Here is a 24,875-nt window from a genome sequence, read left to right as displayed (position 1 = left end):
CGCGTTTGCAAGGACTTAGCTGGGGAGAGGAGGTGACCGGAGCTCGCCGGGAGGTCTCGGTGCCGGCGGAGCGGAGCGGAGCAGCCCGCGGTGCCGCGCAGGATGGGGCTCTGCCGAGGAGCAGCGCGGGGGCAGCTGGATGGCACCGGCCTCGCAGGAGGGACTCGGCCGCATGTAGGATCAAGCCCTCGGTTTCCCTCCCTGTTCACGAGTAGTCCCACGACTGCAGTTGTTTGTGCATTTAAATGTGGTTGTGCATTTTGGTGCCTAGCTGGTAGAATCTCCGTTCTGGAGGTGGTTTGTTGTTATTTTATGTTTTTAAGGTGGCTTCTTCCCTGTCCCCCCTGCCCCTCCACTCCTCTGAGTTGACAGAAGGCTGACTTGCTCGAGGCTTTTTATCTTTGCTTTCACCGGGTTATTTAAAGGTTCCCATTGCCCATTATTTGTGCCATGGTTTTCATTATGTTTAAGCAAATCATTCCTTTATTTAACATTTAATACATATCAGACACTGAAAACATCATTGTATCTTCACTGTTTTGCCAATGTTAATCTTAGCTTTCCTCAATACTAAAAGCAAATTGTTTTTACTTGAGGGCATAGGAAACATATAAGGATTAAACTTTGCATATGCTGTAATAAAAATATATATTTTCAAACTAAGAAAAAATATAATGTACAAATAACTGAATAGCATAGTAGCTTCACAGAAAGAAGTTACTTTCTGTATTCTGCAAAAGAAAGACAAGCTTTTTAAAGAGTCTTCCTGATTCTTCACATACCTCCATTTCTACTGAATGAGGAACCGAGTCCTGCAGCCCTGTACCCCCGGGGTAGCCCCGTGAGCAGCAGCAGGTCTAACCCTGGCAGTACAGGCTGCACGACCAGTCCCTCGGTGTTGCACACAGATATATACGTGTATTATATATATGAAAAAATTATATATTGCCATTCTTGCCATGATCATCTTATAGGGGTTTTTATTCAAAGCCCTTCTCTTCCAGAAGCAATATTTTTCTGTCATGCATGATGAAAGGAGCGTGTTAGCTCCGTGTCAGTTGTTCCCCCTGCCCTTCCCTCCTCAAGGCAAAGGAAGCATGTGCTTGTGCTAAGGATGTTTGTTTGTTTGTTTTGTAACTTGGTGGTCTAAGTAATCAGGTCGGGTAGGGGTGGCTCTTGCATGCAAATCAGTGACTTAGAAATACATTTTGCTTGTTAAAATTAAAGTTATGATCAAATAAGGTAGTAGTTATGATAATGTTATGATAACCCAGAAGTTGCATAATTTGGAACAATATAAAACCTCTTGATCATCACTTGCCTGCAGAAGTTTGTTTTAAAATAAATGCATAAAGTCTCAGAAAACTATTGTAAAAACATATAAGATGACCATGGCATAAATGGTAGGACAGTTTTCCTTTAAAAAAATTATCACACTACAGCTGAGATTTATGAATTATTATGAATTATATGCATTTTACAGACCGTGGACAAGACCTGTACAAGATAGAGTTACCTTAAGAAATGTTTGTTCTTTTTCTAGATGTGACTGAAATGATAGAGTTCCCAATCCTACTCTTAATGAACTAATTGGAATTTGAGGCCATATGCAAAGACATGGCCAGATCCTAAAAACTCACTCATGTGACTAGTCTCACTGGGTAGTCATGTGGACTATTTGCAAATAAAAAATTAGCAGGATTGGGCGTAATTTGTGGTGGTGAAAGTGTGGCAATAGATTAGGAGGGTCCTTATTTTATAATTTCATACAATTAGTAATAGGCAACTTTTCTGTCAGTCACTAGTCTGTGATGTAAAATGCCCTGATTAAAAATGTAATTGAAGAAAGGCACTTTTACGTTAACTTATATTTCTGTTACAGTAAACAAATTGTTTACTTTTGCCTTTTATGAAAGTTATCTAGAATGTAGAGCATCTGTGAACAACATAAGTATGTGTAAGCACAAGCCTTTCACAGTTCAGTTTAATTATAATTAGCTTTTATGCTATAAAAGCTACTATGTTGTCCCTTGATGGTCATTTCCTCATGGTATATCCATACAGGAAAAACTGAAATCCTAAAGCTTCTGAAAATATCGTTACCAAAATAAATTTTTAATAAGTGGCTTTTGCTCAATGGCTAGGAATTGTTCAGGGCCATAATGTCCAGACCCTGTCCTGCTTTCAAGAGAGTTCAGGGTCTTTGGCACATGCCAGGAAGCATGTGGCATCTTGCAGGTGGCACTCTGAATCCACACAGTTGTTTCTATAAACAAGGTACATGAAGTATTATAGAATTAGCTGTTTTTAGTGTAAACACAGGCATCTTGGTTGGCTTTGTTTGAGCTGGATGTCTTGGGTCTAACCAAAGGCTGTAAAAAAGGGAGCATTGTAGCTTTTATAATAAAACAATTGGACTATTCTACCAGCTTACAGGATTACAAAGCAGGTGCTTTTTATTAATTGATGAGAGCTAAAGCTCATTTTTGATAGATAATATATATTTATTAAATGTATTAATGTGTGTTTTATAACGTACCCTTTTTTTTCCGCTGACTGTTGCATATTAAGTACATCTTTGAAGGATTTTCAAGACAATCAATGTGTACCATGAAGACTGTACATAAGTATACAAAACTACAAAGGTTGTAAAGCATGGGCAAATGTTTTATTTTCAAAATGCTGTTCTTAACGAGAATAAAGGCTTTACTATTTACTTACAACGTTTGTGTTAACTTGGTGTTAAAATCGACACAAAATTTTTGCACTCCCACTGTACAGACAGCATTAAAGCCAAGCTAACTAAAGGACACTGGCTCCTAAAGGCTCAGGCTGCCTCTCCACACTTGTTGCTACCAGCTCTGGCACCTCCCAGAGCCCCGGTGAGCCGGTAAGGAGCTGAGCAACCAACACTACGGTAATAATGATACTTTTTTTTTCAGCTGCCTCAGCAGTTTCCTGAACTGACTCAGTTTTTGAGCAGACAGGGGCTAGCGCTGGTGAAAGGAAGGGGTCAGGACCATCCTGATGTTTTCTGACACCTACATATCTGTGCTTTTGTATGGTTTAGTGTTCCTGACCTGGATCAACAACCAGCATCATAAAATACTATCTAACAGCCCTGGGGTAGGTGTCACTATAACAACGAAGGCAAAGCTTAGGTCACGGAAAAAAAAAATACATATTGGAAGACATCAAGAGTTAGAAGGTACCCATGTTTTACCATGGTTTATTCAAACCAAATAGATCTTTGTTGGATTTATTTATAAGTTCTGATCTAATTCTAATCATTCTATCCATCTCTAACTGGGAAATTGAAAATACAGGACTGTGCCTCACAGGAGTGAATTGGAGAATAACAAGGGGTTCTTCATCTGAGGGCCAGGTCCATTTTTTAATTTGCTTGCCCTTTTTATAAGAAAGTACAACTCTGAAAGATCGTGACAAATGCTGTTCTGGGATCTTAATTTTAGACTTTCTTGGCACATGGATTAAGTGACAACAAAAGGCCCTTTGAACTTTTGTCCTCTGCAGAAAGGCCGAGCACCCAACACTCTCACTGCCTTCCCTGGACTCGGCAAAGGCACAGCCACTTTGAAAACTAGACCACTAGGAACAGAGTGGTGCAAACTGCCACAGCTCTGCAGAAGCTGTTTATACCAAAACAAGACTTTTGCCTTGGTTTTAACACTTAGCCTGCACCTGGATGTAACCCCATTCATTTCCTCTGGAGTTTTGTCTCCATCAGAACCTTAGCTCTAGGACTCAGGACATCAGCTGAACATGGGCGTGAAAATTTTGGCCCAGTGCAGACAATCCTGTCTGTTTTAACAGAATTGTCCTCACACAGGACAGAATTTGCTCTGGCAGGCCGAGTCCTTATGTAAAGTCACTTTGATTTACAACACCTCACGTGTCAAAGTAAAACTGTAATGCTAAGAGAGTTTCTAAATTAGTTCCACACAGAGTTCAGTCCTTGATCTCAGTGTTTTGTGGTGATGGTGAAAGAACTAAAGGAGATCCTGAGTGATCTGGTGTAGGTTCTTCTGAATCTTCTAATTTGCTTCCCACTGCAACCATATAAAACAAAATATTACTTAACTTTCCAAAACATTTGTAGAAATGAAAAGCACCCGTACTTCCATAGTAAATACTCTGTTGTTTAGTACAAAAATCCCAAAAAAAATCACCCCACCAAATGCCAAAGACCTGCCTCCCATGCAGGGCACTCTTTGTTCTGACCCAGGCCTCACGCGCTTGTACACGTTTCTCAGTGCCCGCTGTGGGAGTTGTGTATGTGCAGCTGAGGACAGGGATGTTTGCTAGTAAAAAAAGTCATTGGGCTGTTCACTTGATGTTCAAAAAAATGAAAGCAGCTCTTTGAGTTGTTTTTACTTTGAAGATTTTCAATTAAAAGTTAGTGATGACTGAAGTCATACTGTTCACTTAATACATAAATATATTTTTTGTCACTGAGGACAACAAGCAAGGTCAATAAAGAATAGTTTTTCTATGTCTCAGTAGAAAGAAGAATGTTATCCATGTGATTGCAAAAGGGCTGCCAAATGGGAAAATCAGTCAAACAAAGAGCACAGGGTGGCTTGCTGGAGTAAACAATCCTAAATGAACAAAAGCTCCACATAAAAGGAAAATGTCCCACCCCCCAGTGAAAGCTGTTTTTCAAAGCTCTGTATTCTTTTCAGAGGGCTCTAACACAGTTTAGCCTAATGTTTTTCTTCTGCTGATCCAATAGTCTAGCTCCTCAGTCCATTTTTATGATTTCAGCTCTCATATTGTGCCATTCTTCACATTTTTAAAACTGCCCTTTAACCTGTAAAGATAAACATCTGTTTCTGTACCCCCTACACTTCAGAAGAGGTTTCTGTACTATCTGCCCTTCAAGTAAAGAAAGTTCACTGGGAAGCTTTTATATATAAAAGTTATGTTTTATATATACAAAACAAAAACACAGATTAACCACCTAGAGCTATCTATGCTACCTAGAGCTATCTATGCTACCTAGAGTTTCAGGAGAGCCTAGTTGCCTTTCTGGAACACGCAACTGAAAACCAGCAACGCAAACGCCCCTGCTTTGTACCAGGATACCAGGTCACAACAAGCCCATGATCTCAGCTAAGGTGCTTCACGAGCTACCAATGTGGAAGATCTCATCTTGCAGAAAACTTACTGGAAAAAAGTTGCTTGGCAGTGAGACAGCCCTGATGCCTAGACATCCAAAATGCCATCTAGGTGGCGGGATATGGCCTGTGTTCTACAGTGGTCAAGGCAATAGGTGCCAGTTGGTACAAGACATTTCTGGATGTTTAGGACTTGGTTAGGGCTGATAAAGAGGGAAAATAGACTAGATTAAATATCCTGTGACTGTATCACACAGAGAATACACTAACTATTGGGTAGAATCCTGTGTAACATTCCCCAATGTGATGCCAGTCTTTGCCAATGATTCCTAAAAGCTTTCCACACATTCAGAAACGCCAGGCCTAAGGCACATGGCTCCAGGTCAGAACCAGCAGGTGTTTCAGGGAGCTGCTCGCAGTCCTTTAGTCAGGAGCTCCCCTGTCTTATCGCAGCCTGTGTTAGTTAGGCACAACATTTTCAAATCACATCACACTAAACAGGACACCCAGGTTGTCAGGAAGGATCTGGATTTCAGGCAGTTATTTAAATAGCTTTGGACATACACTTGCTTCTTAGGCAGACAGAGAAGTAAGATGTCCTCAGGATTCACATACGCTAAGAAGATGGGGAAAGACTGAATGACTAAGTCTTCTCACTAGAAACTTCCATCAGAAAAAAACCGTACACCTCAAAGTAAACTAGCTTCCATTTATCATTCTGAAAGGCCTAGCCAGTAAGTTGAATTGGTTGATCAATGTAGTTCCTATGAAGTTTAAAACAACTCACACTAGCTGGTTATCCCACCCTTTATTTTCAGACAACACAGCTAAAAGGAAGGACCAGTGTAAATGTCAACATGAGCAACTTGCTTACAACTACGCAGCTGCAGACAATCTCTTTTTCCTTTAGAAAGATGCCATGAACACAGGGAAAGGCTGTGGGCACGAGCAGCAAGGACAAGATGCCTCAGGATGTCACTCACGCAGCGGCTGCTGCAGCTCTGCTGCCAAGGAGAGCTCCCCACAGCGAGACTCCCTGAAAGGGGGCAGCTCAGGCCCCACGGATCTGCTTAACAGAGTGTGCAGAAATCACCTACCGAGAGAGCCAACGACCCACAGCAACTCCTGGGGGGTGAAATACATCAAATAAAAAAAAAGAAGCCTTCAAAACCCCATTAGACATCCAAGGATTGCATAGTGAGGCCTCTGTCCTATTCATTTATGCATTAAGTTCACACATCTTTACATTTATTTATTTTAGATACAAGAGACATTTTTCCTTCATCCTAATGCAGATGCAGAATCAAGACTGACATTCTGGTTTAAAGACTTGGTTGTTTCAGTGTAACAGTGAATAAACTATGACCTACTTTATACACTACACTATAATACCACTGGTTTGTGACATATCTTATGAAAGGTTTATACACCCACACTCCTGATTTTGTTTAAATCATAAGAACTATGAGAATTACATTTAGTAATTTAAACAGTTGACAACAGTAATGAAAAATACCATATACTCAGACAGTAAGAAGATGAAAATCCATTAAGGAAAATCTATTGGAATAACTTATTAGTAGGGGCTTAGAGTAAAATTTATAAATAGAAAGGAGTTTCACCCCAGCCTTCCAATGAAATGCCAAAGAAGTCTGAACATGAAATTAGAGCTGCCAGCAGCCTTCTGAAATAAGACCTGACTTTTAAAGAGACAGTTCTTTATAAAGTGTATATATAAAATTTTGGCCCCTTAGTCTTTGAAGTCATCATGCATGCCACAATTAGTGAAATTTGTCACCTAAAATATCTTCAGTCACCAGCGATAGAAGATTGATGTATTATAAACAAATATATTGAAAAAAGCCACATAATTAATTGAAGAAATTGGAGATTACACCCACAGATGCATGTGCTATCATGAACCTCCCAGCAGCTCCCTCACTGGGACGCTGCTTACGTTAACCGTGCGCACGGCGGCGCCGGCCCAACGCTCCGTAGCGACAGCGAGTTGTGCCAACCCCTACCCTTGTCTGGGTGACACCGACCGCAGGAGCACGTCAGGCCTGAGCCCCGGCTCTGCACAGCTCCGCACGGGGCAGCGCCACGTCCGAACGCAGCACCGGCCCCCGAGGGCTGCCCACGGGGCTTGGGAAAGGCCGGGCACACGCGGACGCTCCCTGCACCGAGCGCCTTGAGGGAACACGCACGGCTTGGGCAAATCCATCCACCCACTGAAGAGCTGCGTTAAGGAAGCAAGGACTGACACAGAGAGGACAACTAAACACCAACAACCAGTAACAGAACTGGCAAAAACGCGTGAGAGGTTCCTAGCTGTCCTTGTGTCATGCATTGTGTTTCCTGCATCTTTTAATAAAAAGATGAAGGCGACACATCCGTGCGGCATTTTTACGAGTCAAAGCACACAAAGAGAAACGCACAGGAAGAAACACTGAAAAATGAGATTCTCAGAAAGTAACACAACATTTTGGGGAAAATGAGCCTGGACTGTGGAAGGAAAAATCCAGAATGAAGGCAGTAGGATATCTTCGTTGGGAAGCAATCAATGAAGCTGTCCCCCATGTAAGTAGGGGGGTGGATTTAAGAAAAAAAAAAAAGGTGAAAAGCGAAAGCTGACCCAAAGTGGGGAGAAATAACTACTGTGTGCTAGAAGCCAGCAAAAAGCAGCTTGGGAATTCCAGAAGGAAGCCAAAGAAACTCCATGGGCCTGCATTAGCACACCTATTTCTGCAATGCTGGAAAACCTGTCAGGTTCTGTGAAGGCACCAAACTCAAATGCTCACACAGAGTAAAACAAACGATCAGGCACAAAGCTACATACAAAAGCTCCTCCACGTAACTAATAACCACAGCCCGGATTTAAAGGGAAGTTTGGGGCTAATCAATTGATATTCTGCAATATATCACTCCTGAGCTCACCTACGAATCATATTTTAAGACTCCATTAACAACTCAGGGGTTTTTCTTTTCCCATTCTTTTCCCCCTAAAAACATCAAATCTTGTTTTGCTGCAGGACTTGATGCTGGTTTTGTTTCTTAATTGAGGATAGTGTTTCCTCCAGCACTAAAGCTACCCTGTGGTTAGCTGGAAATTTTGTTTTCATACACCTGAATGACCAACAGAAAACAAAAATGAATTTTCATGTAAAGCAATCTCATGTTTTTCACTATTATCTTGAGAAATGAAAGTAAAGAGACAAAACCAAACTACCTTCCCCTACAAAAACTGTGAAGAATTCCTCTTCTCCTTCAAGAGGAAAACAAAACACCTCAAACGTATCTATCTTTATATATCACAGAATCACCACCAAATTGTATTTTTTTCCCCACTGCAGATCACTATTACAACCTGCAAAGCGAAGGGTAAAACCAGATCTTTGGCACTGGAGGATTAGTTGAGCGAGCTGACAGAACTGCACAGCAGTAAGTGCATTTCAGAAGATCACATATTTCATAGCTTGTCTAAATTATCATCTGTATCTTTTTAAATATTCCCCATGCAGTTTCAGAAATTAAACATTACTGCAATCTATATGGCTTTTCAAAGACATTTGAGTCTGGGTGTGGACCAATAAAGTGGAATCTACATCATGAGTCTCATGACTTTTATCACTACATTCTCAGCTGTTAGTGCCAAGATTAAACTTGCAGAAACATCTCAAGCATCTTGAATTAGGCTTGATGAAAAACACCACATACTAGGCTACTGGCACGGCTTTGTTCTTGCATTTTCTTTTATTTTAAGTATGTTTTTAAGGTCTCTTGTATAACTAAAGGTTTAGATATTTGCTTTTAAAATGCATGCAAATTTATAGCTGAACCCATTTAAAATCATGTTGAATAGAGCACTTTTGCTTTACGAAAGAAAGATTAGTGTTTTGTATCAGCAACCCTAATATCTATAAATAAAATGATGTTTAAAAATATAGAGTAAAATTCTTCTAATTGCACAGAGCACTCTACTGACAGCAATTAGTCCTTTGCTTTAAACCTCTTTTTTTACTCTATACAGTCATTTTGAATGAAAATCATTCAAGGAAATACTTGCAATATGACAGATCTTAACTGATCTTAATAGAGAAATTCATACATTTTAGAAGTATAAAACCATGGAATATTTGGTGGTGCCCACTTTCAAGAGCTCCATAATAAGACACATTAAGGATCTACAGCTACGGTAAGAAGAAAACAGATGAAGTTAGAAAGAAATGACATTATTTAAATTCCCTCTAAAATATAACTGAGTATCATCCATTCTTGGTCAAGGTGGAAAATAAGGAAGGAGGAAAACTCTCACGAAAGAATTATAAAATACCCTATGTTTTACTGAGCTGAATTTTTCTATATAAACCACCGAGGTGTAGTTTTTATGAGATCCACTCTCTGTGCAGGCTACATCTGCTAAACCAGAACTATAACCTACAGTGCATTTTAAGTGTTTTTTAAACCTCAATTAAGATGCCCCTTTCATATATCCCCTCTTTGCTGTTTTGTTTGAAATCTTAGTTGTGCAAACATCCAGGCAATTGCAACCTCATGTACGGCCTCATTAATAAGGATCAGTTGGAGCACATGACTCTACTCACATGTTTACTTGTTTATAGAACAAATTCCAAGAAGGTTCACTCTGCAGATATTTTCCTGGGTAATGAATTATATCACTCCTTCCTCTTTTTAAAACTCTATGTTTTGTACTCTGTGCTTTCCCTCATCCCTGATGCAGCCATTCTCCAGAAGTGTGCAGACTTGACTCTGCACTTCAACCTCACCTGCTAAACACACTCCGCTTTCAAACCTTTCTTTCCAATTCAGGTGGAGACACCACAGCTGTGTAAGGAGCGGCTGCATTTCCTTGTTTGACAGTAGGCATCTGTTCCTGCTCTAGTGCAGCACACGCTCCCAAATATGCAGGCTGTTCTCCCCTTTATTCTGGTTTTCAAGGATTTTCCAATGACAGACCACCTACATTTTGAGTTCGTCTTCAACACACTGCTGGCTGCATCTTCCTAAGGAAAAGGAGTCATTCTTCGGAAGAAATATCTCTAAAACCTCACTGTAGGTAAGTAATAAGATACCTTTTACTGCCAGAGAGAAATATAGCTTGAAAACTGAAAGGCATGTAAAGGAATATTCCCCTCCTGTAGAAATCAGTCACCCCCTCACGCACACCTGCTGTTAAGATTATTTTGTTTCTCCTTTTGGTTTAACTAGATTTTTCACATACTGAGTACATTCACTGTTAGAAAAGCACTTTGCAAAGCTATTATCTATGGCTGATCTGTAAGAACTCCTAAGCAAATAGGGTCACAGGTTTTTAACAAAAAAATTCACAACTTCATCCAATATCAGTGCTTTTTAAAGATAAAATTATACAACATTTACCAGGGAAAGAAGAAAAGAAAGTCTTTAAGAAGAAAATAGCTGAAAGTACTAGACAGTGTGTACAGAACCGCATGTCTTTTCAAGAGTACACTCGGACAGAAATAACCGCTGTAACAGATAGTGTCAGTAGAGCGCTCTGTGCTCTTAAGAGATGAATAAAGGTTTAGACTTTTAAAAATAAAGGTCAAATATTTTCAAATTCCTTTCACTGTTTGACAGATACTTTTGCATTCTCAGTGCTGCCTCATGGGTGCCACATCTGCATAACATTGCTCCGAATTGAGACTAGACAGAGCTTGTCCATTGTACAGAGGCACAAAAAAAGAGGAAAATTAGAAGTTCTCCTTTAATTGTAGCCCCTTGCAGAGGTCCCAGTTCCAAGTGCTTTCTCTGTACTCTCCACTTCTCCTTCATCTGTCACTGCCAGTTAAACTATTACAGAATAGCTCTATTTCATTCCCATGAGGATCTGTTTTCAAAGACGTAATTAGGTCTTTAACCAAAGCGCAAAGGCTTACGTTCAAATACGGTAAAGGAAACACATGAGGGGACAATATGGAATACCAGGTAAGACAAGATGTAGCAAACAACAATTTCAGAAGGATTATTTTAGGCTGCAGATATTGACAAAATTCGTATGGACAGCCCTAGAGAAACGCGTGCCGGGAAGGGACGTCAGAGCAGACGGACATTGGCGCAATAGGTCACCAGCTGCATCGAACCCAAGCGGGTCTTGCTCCGTGTCCCCTATTGCACCACATCCTGCCAACCAGGATCCCAGGCAACAAGCAGTTATTGCTTGCTAATGAAGAACGTATTTAAATAAAATTTCTATTAAAGTTGCTTCAGTGAACTCAGCTAACAAAACCAGAAAAGACAACATCTTCAGAAAAAGCCCCAGTCCATCTGCTGTTCTCTCCTATCCTCTGGAGTTTTTTTTTTTCTCAGTAGCACTTTCTGTAGAAGGCAGTATTTTTAGAAACATCTGTAAAAGATTCAGGAACCAATTTATCCCATCCACTGTGCTAAACCAGGACAGTCATTTTGGGGGCGATTCTCCTCTCTGCAAGTGTAAACCTGTGAGTCACTACACCGACTCTTCAGTTTTATGCTTCTCTACATTTTCAGTCTGAAAGCAGAAACCATTTAGAGCAAGGACTATCAGACCCTAAATACAGATCACAACCAGTGTAGCAAACAAAATAAATGATTCAACTGTATGATCTTAGATAAGGGGTGGAAGAAATGCATCTTTTTCTTTTGAACGCAAGAAGAAATTAAGCACGCAAATGCATTAGGAGAGCTCAGCAATCCCGCAAGATACTCCTCATTTCCAGACTGCATTTTCTATAGCAATTTTCAAACAAAGTTTTAATATATATCCCAGAACACTTCTTCAACATTTTTAATATAAGGAAAAAAAACCCAGAGATATACAAATAAAAAAATGTTTTGAAGTGGGTGGCAACCAGAGACTGGCATAGAGGTCTCATGACATCCTGGCCTATGAAACCCAGCAGACGTCCTGCGCCGCGCAGGGCTTCACGTGATGCAGCAGGCACAGGGCCAGCAGCTCATCTAAAAGGGAGCTGCCATCACAGATGGGCAGTTTTCCTTCCCTCTGTTCCGCTGCACCATTTCCCTTATACTGGATCTAAGGATCGGGTCACTGGAGTCAGTTCAGCCGTCTGATCCAGCAGAAAACTCCCCCAAGCCACACCAGGAATGAAAATGAAGGGCAGTTTTTGGTCAGCCCAGCCAGCAGAATTAAGTGACCCCAAGGCAAGGCTGCTGCAGCCCGGCACGGCCCGGACGGCAGGAGCGCTGCCCAGGGCACCACGGGGCTGCCTCTTTAATGGGCCAGTTGCTGGAGCACCTGCTGCCACACAGACATCCCCCTCCCGGTCCCTGCGTAGCACAACTCAAGGGCTCTGGTTCTGTTCTAATGAAAATTAGCACTTCAGTATTTGTCTCAGTAGTAATGGATGTATGTGAACACACTTCTGAAAACAAATGACTTTGAATTTCTATATACAGTAAGCTTACATTTATAACTTCTATTTAAGATCCTCTTTACGCGTCACAGTGTTCAATATTATACAAACACAGACTCATAAAATTCCAAGCGTTGAAGCCGCGCACAGGAAGCGCCGCACTGGGACGCACAGCAATGGTCTGGCTCCCGCGGGCAGAGTCTTTGGCTGGTATTTCCACGGAGGGTGTGCTGATCTTTCTAGTAGTGTCTGTAGAATCACATTACTGCTCCAGTCAGCATTTTCTAAGAGCTATTTGGCAGCTCAAACCATTCATCCCCTACACTTAGATCCACCTCTCTTTACAGCACTTAATAAACAGGTTTGAAGTCACATACAAATTCAAGAAATAATTCATTGTTTCAAATAATGTAATACAGTTTGTAATAAAATGCTGTATCTATTTTAAGCTTTCATTATTATTATGCATCTAATTCTTTTCTTGTGACATCTGAGTCCTGAGCAACAACAAATGCTTTGTTCTGCCTGGTACAAATAGCTCAATGGTTTAACTAAAGGGGAGATTTCACAGTAATTCAGTTAAACCAATGTGTAGATAGACGAGCTTAAAAAGTAGTTGTGCTGTGCTATCCATTATTGTATGAGCGCTCCTAATCCACTTTAGTGCAAAGTCAGCTGGGTTAAACTGAATCACCTATGCTGGCAGTTTAAACTAACCATTTTGACTTTACAACAAAACAGGGTTTAATAACGGTAATAAACAACAGAATAATAATAGCAGAAATAAGAACAGCTGGAGTATTAACAAAATTATGGCATTGCAGCTGAGATGGATAATGAAAAACACTGGACAGGAACTATTACAGCTGCTCCTAAATAGGCAGCTGCCTGTGCCTCAAGGCTATTTTATGTATGGATACTCTTAAGTTAATGTAACAGGGCTCAGTTAAGTCATTATAGGAATAATTTGATAATATGAAAAGCTAAAATACTAGAAGTAATACAAATGTGAACTGCTTAAATAGAAAAAAATGAAAAGGGGCAATTTTACAATTTTCTTTGAAGTGGTAAAACAGCTGTGTGTGCTGCAGTTCTATAATATTTTGATGGAAGGAAAGCTCTGTGAAGGGGTTAAAAGGAAACTTTTTTTTCTTCTTGAAACACATGGTAAAGAATGTAGAGGAAATCTTATCACTACATTATTCTCCAAAGCAATATATGTATGGTTTATGGAAATGCTTCATTTTATTTAGTGACAGGAGCCCCTTGAATTCAGTTACCCAGTGAGAGCAGTCCACTCTTCCTGTTTTTGTTGCCATTTTATGTATTCTTACTAGCAACATTTGCAAAATGATTTCAACCTGTCCTCTGAAAATCCACTTGTAATTTTACCTCTTATTTTTTGTATGTGTGATAATTGTGAATTGTGATTGCCCACATATACAACACAAAGCTACCTCGTGCACCTACACAAACACGGCCTTCGTACACAATTCTCCTTGCACGCATGTGCAAACTAAAGAAATCAACGTGGACAATTTTAGCAGCTCATTTCCTAGACCAGTTTTGCTGAACTATCCCGCTACTACAACATCTGGAGAGAATTCACTCACAGCATTGAGCTGGTTCCCTGCCTTAACTTTTCTGGAATGCAAGAATCCTGAGCGCCTCTCAGGGCTCCAGATGCTGCACTTGGGAATAAACCGAAGGACGGCTGTGCGTGTGCGCGCCTGTGCACGCGTGTGTGCACTGAGGCCAGTGTCCCTGGAACTGAGCCCTGCCGCAGCGATGCAGCACCGCAGACGGGACCAAAGCCTTGGTCCTTCTGCCAGCCTGGGAGCTGGGTCTGCTAGCACAGACCACTGCTCATCAGGGATGGACACGACTTTTCCCTGGTTTTGCATGTGGTACCACCTGGGAAATGTGACAAGCAGGTGAGCACTGTGCTGGGCTAAAGCAGGAGACACACACAGGCAGCTCTAAAAATGCAGCAGCCTACCTGTCCTAGAGTGTGAGAGTTGCCACTGGTTCACTTAATATTACGTGGGGAAAATAAAAAGTAGATTAATTCATAAATACAAAAACAAAAACCCACTCCCAGTACGGCTGGAGTCTACTGCATGGCTGTTGTACAAGAATGGGTTTAAATGCTATTCCACTTGACTCCTTATAGAAGAAATTTTATTACGATACCACTATTTATTACGACATTTAGTAGAAACATTTATACTATATATACAGAACCCTGAGTTCATTAGAAAATATCCCCTGCAAAAATCTACTTACACCGTTCTGACAGAATTAGTTTGTTACATAACCAAATGCTTGACAGTGACATTACACTTGTATCTGCAACATTACCTTGACTATATCTTTTCAAAACTAATGCTATCCAACAGATGTGCAAGTACAAACAGGAAAAAAAAAATGAGAAGATGCTTAGGAAATCAAATGTTATTCAACAGGGAAGCTTGAAAAGATGGAGAATTTATCAATTTATAACTATGTTTGCTATTACTATAAAAAAGCAGCCCATCTGAAACCACTGGGATTCTACACAAGCACAAGAATCCAGCATGTGTTTAAAATGTTATCATTATCCCCAAGTGCCTATTACATTTATACTGTATGAAGGGAAAAAAGTCAAAATTTGAAAAACTGAAAAGAAAGGGCTATTCTGTAACTCCAGTTATTATAATAATCATTATTAGAAACAGATCTGTCCTTTCACATATGTGAAAGGAGAAACTCCTTTTACCTTTGGCAAAGACTTTTCAAGATTGCAAACACAAAGGGAAAATGCAGGCAACTTCCATGTTGTACTTTCAGCCTTTTCTACTTGTGACTGATGATAAATGGAATGGAAAGAACAATAAAAAGCGAAAAATAATTGCAGTGCAATAGGTTAATGATCTGACTGCTGTTAATTCTTTTGGCATTTACAGAATATGGAGTATTTTATAATTAAAAGTTTTGTTATATCATCTATTAAAAAGCAGTTCTGAAATTAGCAATTCCACAATATTCAATGAGTAAAATTACTGAAGAATAGGAAAGATCTAATCATTTACTACAAGCTCAGCTTATTACAGAAGTGATGTTAATAAGTACTATTTATGTGTAGACATTCTTACTGTTGCTTCTAAATTAAAGGATGTTGTGTGAAGGCAAACACAACTCCAAAAGACACTGTTTCACACTTGTGCACGAATACAATAACTCCACTTATTTAAGAAGTGCCATTAGGTTTACATACGACTTGCATTATGAAACACCATTTGTGAGGAAGTCCAAAAGAGCATAGTCCATGCTTCCACTTAGACTTTTAGTGCGTAGGAATTGGGTACCTTGCTCAAGGAGCTGAAATAATGAAACACCAAGACAGTCTATAGAGATAGGACAGACAAGCATCTCCATAGAGTGACCCACAAATACTCAATGTTGAGTGAAAAGCTGCCCAGATCATTAGGCATCTCTAAGGGGAGAGGATTCCTGTTAAGAGGAAGGTGCTAATTTCAGATGGAGCCATTTGAAGTGTAAAGTCAGATGTCTTTCTGGATAAGAGGCATCTAACTGACTTGGAGGCAGTACTTGTAAAACCTCTCAGAGGCCCTCAACCTGCAGGGATTCAAACATACGTCTTGTTCAAGCTTCAGCCTCTTCTCATCTTTACCCGTGACACATAATTCATAGCCCTCTTCTCTGTTTGAATATGGTCCACTGAGGTTTATAACACATGGACCAGTTCAGGAGCTAGAGATATTTTCAAGTGAATCCTTCCACTTTAAAAGACAAGGAGACACAGTGAACAATCAGAATTATATAGCTGTGCTTCAGTGAGTAAAGAACAACGTTGCCTCTATGGATGAGGCCTTGCTGACAGCCATAGCAAAAGCAACCCTGTTATGCTGTTAGTTGTTAAAGCAATATGTGCCTTGTTTTCCCTTGTAATTATACATGGTCGTTTGGGTTTGTTTTCTTTCTTTAGAACTGCACAGTCCAACTTCTGCTATAAAAAACTACTGGAAAATATCAGTGTAGCATTTACCAGATAGAAACTACAGTGCGGAACCTGTCTAATAAAAATGAGTATTTAAATTCTCTACAGCTCGTAGACAATCCTGCCCTAGGAAATATCATGTCCCAACATATCATAGTCGTACACAATACTGAGCTCTGTACTGTACTTTTCATTACCGTTTTTAGCTATTCCAGCAACTAGCTTAGAATAAACAGCAATTGTAAAGAAGCAGCAAAAACACTTTAGTCAGACCTTGGCTTCTGTTTTCACTTCTGATTAGTGTGCTACAGTATATTTCTTAACGTATAGCATAAAAATTAAACACTTAATATAAAAAAATCCTGAAAATATCCAATTTAGATAACTTACCTTTGGCTTCCTGCTTAATCCAGAATTCTTTCAAATTTTGAATAACATTTTTTTCCTCTCTCAATTGCTTTTGCCACTGACGGAGCATTTTTACCTCAGGATTACGGCGGACCTGGAAAAGGAAAATAGAAAATATATCTAAAACTACATATGCACATGGATCCCAAGAAGACTTTTATTATTATTATTATTTCTGTAGGGCTGTAACTATGCAAAACACATGACATCCATCATTTTCATGGGCCAGATGTAAAAGCACAATCACAGGTTTACAGTTTTCCACTGACCTAGAAATAAACCCCATATAATTGACAAGCCCCACTGAAAACATAAATATGCCAATTATCAGATCATCCTGATTACCAAGCACTCCTGAGAATGTGACTTGAGTGAGATGTTTATTGAGTAAATTAACATTTAAGCATTATACTGATGGGTGATAGTGCCTTTAGAGAACCACAACACTAAAAAATCAACCCACTGACCAATAATAATAGAGCAGGAGAGGCGCATGAAGGGTCATACAGCAGAAAATTCATCCCAGCAAACCAATTCACACCTGCTACCAGCTGCAAATAGGCTTAGTGACAATCCTAGCCATACCAGGGGAGTCATTAATCCATTATTTAAAGTATTTGGAACGCCCTACATGATACCCGTTCTTTGCCCGTCATCCATACAAAGAACTTCAATCTGCTGTCATAGAGCACAATGATAAAAGGCACAGGCCTTTGTCTTCATTTAAGATAAGTTATATTCTTCTGTTACTTCTTTAGAGGTGGTGTAGATCCTACTTACATGAGTAAGAGTTAGTTTTGCACCAGTTGCTTTTACTGCTCTGCTACTTAAACTCGCTCAGTGCAAGGCCTTGATTAAACAGCAGTTGAATATCTTGCCAGGTGTCCTCACTGGCACAATTCCCACAATTACTACACCAGTGCTAGGAAAAATGGAGAGTAGATGCAGTCCCTCTAAAAGTGAGGGAAAGGAGGATGTACTATTTATTAGATTAGACATGGATAAGGGATCATTCTTAGAGTCACATTTAAATTACAATCAAGTAATTAAAAATGTACTTTCCCTTTTTTTCTAATTGTTATATATATAAAAAAAATACCCTCATGTTCTAGGACTTACTGTTTTTGTACTCTGGCTAAAATTGAATAACAAATGGTAGAACCAAGTAGAAATACTCTTGTTTTTTTTTTTCCAGGATACATTTCTGCTTTCAGGCAGCCAACTACTTAGAAAATTTCTTAGATTTTTTTTTAATCCTTGTATGATATGGTAATGAGTTTGCTAGGTTATTTGAACTCTATTCCATTACCTCCTAGTTTTCTCCTGCTTTCCTGAAATACATAGAGAGCAAGACTTGCTGTTCTCACTGGTTATAAATTATTTAGCAAAAGTATTCTTTTTAGAGTACTCTTGCTAGCAAGAGAGCAGAAATACAATGCAAGGTTTCATAATCAATACAAACAGGGAAGACTCTTGCTCAGTGACCTGACATCAGATACTTCATAGGCCTCTTGCAATACCCCATATATTTGTTCTGATGAACAAATTCAGTAATACCTTCCATAAAAGTTGCAAAATAATCTTATAAGGTTATACAAAACCCTAAGAACAAAAAAAAAATCTTACTAGCAAACTTCTTTTATCTAGACAAAAATTAAAACCATTTTTAAAAAGCCATCAAAATTTATTTCCAAACATAGTACATGAACCCAAATACTGGGTAGTTTCTTTAGACTCACACAAGACATTTCATCTCTTTTATACCATCATGTTCACTTTTATAGAATCCATAATTCCATATTACATGGAGTTGTTTTGTTTAGGAAACAATAAAGGAAATGCTTAGGGGACATATAAACGACAGTGTCAGAAAGGGGATGGGAAGATACAGAATCCTGCTGTGCCTCTATTTCTAAACATTAAACTGTTGAGGAAAAAAAAATCTTCTGGGGCCACACTGATTTCTATAAACTGAATATAACATCTGAAAGATAAAATATGAAAATAGTAGATTCTGTATGGTCAGAAATCATCTGAATGAAAAATTATTTTTAGTTGACAGAGCTATTTATTTTAAGGGCAAATCATGTTAAATCTTTGATTAGCAAATTTTTAGAATATACTTTATCTTTAATGTGAAGAATTCCCACATAAACTTAATGTTCTCTTAAGTTACAAGCACAAACACAGTGTGTTATAACAATAAACATAATAGTAAACTCTTACTAATAATTTTGATTCTATATTCTAATTTCAATTAATTTTCTTTTAAACTCAACTTCTTTGAGATCTAATAAGCTAAAATATTATCATTGAATTAATTTTCAAGATCTCCTACATTTTGGTAACTACATTTCCCCCACTCTTCCCCCTGCCGTTTTGGGAACTGGTTTAGAATTACAAATATCATGGTAAAAACATTAATATAGCAAGGAAAGACAGTGACCTTCAGAACCTTTGCTGGAAGCATAAGGTATCTGAGCAACCTTGCAGTGTTCAGCTAAAAAAACAGCTATTGGATAATGGCTGCCTTTACAATGCTGGACTGTGAGGATGCCTGCAGTGATACTGTCGATGCTCATTAATGTTACTGTCGATGCCACCGCTGGTTAAAAAAAGCAACGGAGAAAACGAACAAACATCAAGTGTCACAAAAATCTATCAGTTAAGGAGATCACTTCAGAGGATTTCACTGTATTTGCCAGCATGGTAGATTATAAAAGCCACTCTCTTATAATCTTGCTCGTTAACAGCAGAAGAAAACCTTAACAGAAAGTGTTCTATACGACTGTTATTTACAAAACACCTGGTACTTATAGACACAACTTCCAGGAGGAAAGCTGAACATAAACTGGAATCAAGTATGAAGTGCCCTTTCAAATGCTATACTTGAATTTCTGTACTCGCCAATATCTAAATTTATGTTTTTGTTAATATGAGAGAAACCCATAGTTGTATGCAAAGCTCCACAAGGAGGACTAGGACATGCAGGCTGACAAGCCCCTTGCAGTCTCCTCTCTTGCCTGCCCAGCTGCCGTGCTACACTGTCCACCTGGGCTGTGCTAATGTGAATCAGGACAGTCATCCACTGATCCACCCACCAACATTACTCCTATTCAGTGAGAAGTGCAGCTACTGTAAGAGCATCAAAACACAGACTTTGTGTTAGAGCATCAGACTTTGTGTTAGAGCATCAAAACACAGACTTTGTGTTAGAATGCAGCTGCCAAAGGTAAGGTAAGTTTTGACATTTCATGTGTTACTGAGTCAAATACAAAACATAACAGTATAGAATATATGGAATAAAAGACTGTGAGAATGCAAACAGAGAAAGGAATGGAATCAAGGTTATACAATCTAATGACTCTTGCCTCAGTTTCCTTCCTCATCCTTCCTTCCTTGCTAACTGTCTTCAATGTCTATCTCTTGTTTTTTTTTTTCCCCCCTCCCTCCAGTCAACCTTTTCCTGTCATCCATAGTTGCTTTAGTACTCGTCTCATCTGCATTCAAATCAGGGAACTTCCTGGACTCAGCAGGGATGTCACTGAGAGCAATTCAGACATTGGCTCCCTGTTCTACATTCAGATAATCTGATCTGGTCTTTGTGGAATTTCAGAGTTAAAATTACAAGGAAAAGTCTTCTCAGGCTTTCAGCTGCAGGCTGAAACATGTCTAGAAAAGGTAGACCCTTCAGAGAATGCCTGCTAAATACTAAGAAGTCTTTGCAAATCACACGAGAAGTACACATTTTTAAAAGCCAGGTTTGCTACAGTCAAATTTAGGATATATTTTGGCCAAGGTGGTTACAAACACCCCGTTGCCAACAAAGCCACCCAAATGCCAAGTACCTTTCGTTCCCAAGCATGAAGGTGTTATAGCCTTTCAAAGAAAGGCTTGTCTGAATCTATTCAGTAAGGCCAAAATTAAGCATTTCTTATCCTAACCTTAGCACTGTTATCACTCTCTATAGTGGTATCAGCCAATTTTCTTCACAGTTACGTTATGTGCCTTACCCTTCCGCATTAAACTGGTGATTACATTCCTTTTGTATTAGTAGTATGGCTTAGAGTATCTGCTTGCCATTTTGCTTTCCCTTTCCCTGAATAACAGTCTTGTTCCTCTCATAGACCTCCTGTCACATTCTTTGTCTCATTTTTTTGTCCCTTGTTTCTCTATGCTTCTATTTCTAACTGACCTCACCAAACCTCGTGTGTTTGTGCACATATCCCTGCATGAAACAAAAAATAGCTCATGCTTTAGTAACTAGTCAAAGATCAACTCAAACAAATGAAAGCTGCTCAGTGTTAACTCTAACTCTGAAAATCAAATTTCTGCAGGTTTTCTGTTGCTCAGGAAAACAAGGCGATTACATCAGCATAAATGCCTGTGAAAAAAATATAGTCTACTAGGCATCCTATGCATAGAAACATCCAAAGCCAATGAACCGTGGGGGGCTCTAGTTATTTATAGTACCTTCTACTTAAAATTTATGGAAGGATTTTCCCTAAGGCCTTCACAGTCTTACAGATTCAACATCAAGCAAAATAATTATAGATTACTCTTACCCGATAACCTCTCCAGAATGACTGAATTATTCTGCTCGCTTCTTTTCTGGATAGAAGGAGAGACAGGGGAAGTGGTGGCCTAGGACTAAAAATAAAAACAAAAAGTTTTGTAAACCGACTTCAAAATTAAAATACATTCTTCCTTAACAATGTATCTCATAGAAAAAGACAGAGGCTGTTTGTGAGCTTGCAAGATACAATTTCTTGTTGTTCCAAGATAAAAATGTACAACAAACAGCTCTCTTAAAATACATCCTGTAGCACTACACTACCAACATTTTTTCATTAAAACAATAATATGACTTATCAGGAGGCAGTAATAGCCCCAGTAATTGGCAGATTCACCCATCTGAGTGACTGTTTTATCAAAACTAGAGACACATGCAGCCTCAACTGGAACATTCTTTATACTATTTATACTATAGACACACCTATGCTGGAATGTTAAAAGAAATACAAGGTATGTATCCCATCTTGTGGTTAGTGGCTAAAACATTACTTCTGCCATTTCTTTTGGAAAGATATTTTACAGCAAACCGTGGCTCAGGCTAGAAGCCTTGACAACTTACATCTTCCTTTTTCTTAATACTGTTCCTATTTGTCTCTGCCGCCTCATAAGCTTCCTATGCTCTTTGAGCCCTTTCTCGTAGGGCTTTTCTTCACTGAAGGAGTGTTTCAACTTAAAGCACAACCTTAGCTGTTATTTAACACTGTACCGACTGCATCATTTGAGTTGGTACACTCAGCTAAATTGGTATCATCATCATGTCAGCTGGGTTTTGGCCTACATACATTTTATGTGAAAGAAAATCTCTGTCTGTTTGGAAGAATAGAAATAAGGCAATAATAAAAAGAAGCCTATCCATTAAGCTAAACAGTTACAGCTCTGTGAACGTTAATTAGCATTTCTACTGCTCCAGGGAAATCATAACTGCTGGACAAGCAAGGTTTCCCAAGCAAGCTGCTTTTTATAATCTCACTTAGAAATAAGAAGTTGGACTGGTTTTGCTGACAGATCCGCATCCTCTATTCTATTTTTGATCTTTCTGAAAACCAAAACTTTAAGTGGGAAATCAGAGAAAGAGACCTATATATTTTGCAGCAGCTCCACTAAAGGTACGGATATTCTCTTTGAATGAACATCGGTCTCTAAAGAATAAATAGACATTTCTTCTCTATGCAAAGCTACTCTGTTATTCAATAATAAAGCAAAGGAATGGCAGTGCAGCGTAGTTTATAAGCCAACACTAAATTGGAGAAAGCAATATAAAAATCAAGCAAGCCAAACAGGACTTAATTTTCAGCACAGCAGCCACTAGGAAATATCAATCATATCAGCAGGGCAGCTTTAAAGAACAAGAGTCATGCCAGGTCCATTTCTGTCTAAAGGAATATACACAATTGGCTTCGGGTCAAATAAAAATAGAAGTTGAGCAGAGGCAACCACCCATCAACAGTGAAGTAGGGGAGGATATGTCATTTGTGGCAGAAGACAGCTGTATCACTCAAAAAAGATTAAAACTGACAGTAAAATGTACAGTAACTATATTCTGCTTATTTAGTCTTTGATTAGAGATAGTCTTAAAAGCCCATACGTTAAAGGTTTCGATATTTATTTTGATAGATACAAGGGATATACTGTGCAACTTAAGTTGCACCTGTAAGATAGCATCAATAAGAAAAAAAAAAAAAATCAGGAATCTTGCACTTTACCAAATGTGAATAAAGTAGACACCAACTAGAGGAAAGTTTATTTTCAGGAAATATGTTTCTTCCTTTCTGAGCAATCAAGCTTATACAGATTCTGATTATGTGAGACACTTAATTACATAACATTATGCAGATGGAACGTGGCACCCAGAAGATACAAACCACACTTGCATTACATAAATGTATGGGGTATTGAAAGAGGCTCTTACTGTAGACATAAATATCCAATTTCCTCTTACACTGAAGCTGGGTTTCTCAATGAACTTGATGTTCTCCAGAAGGGAGGAAAAAAAGTATATTTCTCTTTCTTGTGAGAAAGAGAGAAGAGCTAACAGGCAGAGATTTATAATCACACAGATGGACAGTGTGCCCAGCATTTTCACCGCAGGCATCTCCAGAAGCCCCAGTTGTCAGTGAGCTCCCAATTTACCACAGAAATTGAAAATCTGACCCCTTCCTTTAAAAGTTTACCAAATATAACAAAGGTAATATACGGAAAAAAACAATCAAGCAAAGTTTTCACTATGTATCATCTGGGATATGTAATTGCTGGTTTTAATCAGCTCCAATTCCCAGTAGTCACTCACAGGCTCCACTCCTGCAGCTCACACCATTCTCGCAGTTCCCTGCCTGCAGGATCACGGCGCTCACCACGCGCATCAGCAGGACGGTGCGCAGGGAGCAGCGCAGCCGCCGCTGCCGGTACGCGGCCACGAGCGCTTCCCCTTCCCTTGGCTGTGATGCTACTGTCCTTGTATATTTGTGTACGGAAAACAACAAGGACCTTGCATGCACGGTGAAACTGAAACCCAAGAACATCAACAACGACAAAGTCGGTGCGGAATTCACAAACGAAAAGAAAAGAAGAGCAGACAAAGGAATGGGGATAAATAGGACATGCAAGGAGATGAACATGGTGTTCTGCATGATTTTTAAAGAGAGTCTGATAAAGTGTTGGATTTTGAAAGTACTTAAAAATGCAGATGCTGGTCTGAATAATAAAAAATCGCTCTGCAAATTTGAGACAAAATTTTCTATTTCCACTATGCCTGTTTTCAGGAATACTACTGTAGTACCCCACCTTTTACAATTATTCCTTTCTTCTTTCACGCCTTTTCAGCCACGCAAAATTGTGCAACTACAAATCTCATATTAATAATGGAAAAAACAAAAAAACAAAGCAAATGAAATGTACACTGAGCAAGGCTGGTTTAGAGACAGTCTAGTGAAATACAGCAGTGTGCAGAGAGCAGTCTGCAGAAACTGGGCACAATATGGGAAGAAAGAAAGCAGCCACCCATGCTAAATTACCCCTATCGGCCATCTGAGAACTGACAATGAAATCAACTGTAAAAGCAGCTGAGACCAGCAGACTTTACCTAATTAGAATATTGAGGGAGGAGAGGGGAAAAAAAAAAAAAAATCCATGTGAGTGCATGCCTCTAAAGATATTTCGGCAACACCTTCTTCATATTTAGTGAACATTATAAACATACATATGTGCTATCTGTCTATATCTATATAGACATATATATCTGTTATATTAAAGGTATGATAGATCTATTTTCTCTCTATCTGCACATTTGTTTTGGAACTCACCAACAGAAACCCAGGAAATGTGTCCTTCTGAACATGACACATGTTCCTGATATAGAGTTAT

At 39.2% G+C, this 24,875-nt stretch overlaps 1 long non-coding RNA gene across 1 annotated transcript; it reads right to left on the bottom strand.

The window, feature by feature from the left end:
• Positions 1-3,816: 3,816 nt before the first annotated feature.
• On the bottom strand, positions 3,817-21,666 carry LOC148593811 (uncharacterized). The gene is made up of 3 exons (XR_015913635.1): positions 21,506-21,666; positions 16,923-17,034; positions 3,817-4,070 (listed from the first exon to the last, which is right to left on the bottom strand). It is a non-coding gene; the product is annotated as an uncharacterized LOC148593811 (long non-coding RNA).
• Between the last annotated feature and the right edge of the window lie 3,209 nt (positions 21,667-24,875).

The sequence above is a fragment of the Tinamus guttatus genome, unplaced genomic scaffold, assembly GCF_059628265.1.
Source record: "Tinamus guttatus ecotype Peru unplaced genomic scaffold, ASM5962826v1 Tinamus_guttatus_pri_ptg000330l, whole genome shotgun sequence".
NCBI classification, from domain to species: domain Eukaryota; kingdom Metazoa; phylum Chordata; class Aves; order Tinamiformes; family Tinamidae; genus Tinamus; species Tinamus guttatus.
The sequence above is the reverse complement of the archived record's forward strand: the minus strand, read 5'-3'. Positions and strand labels throughout refer to the sequence as shown.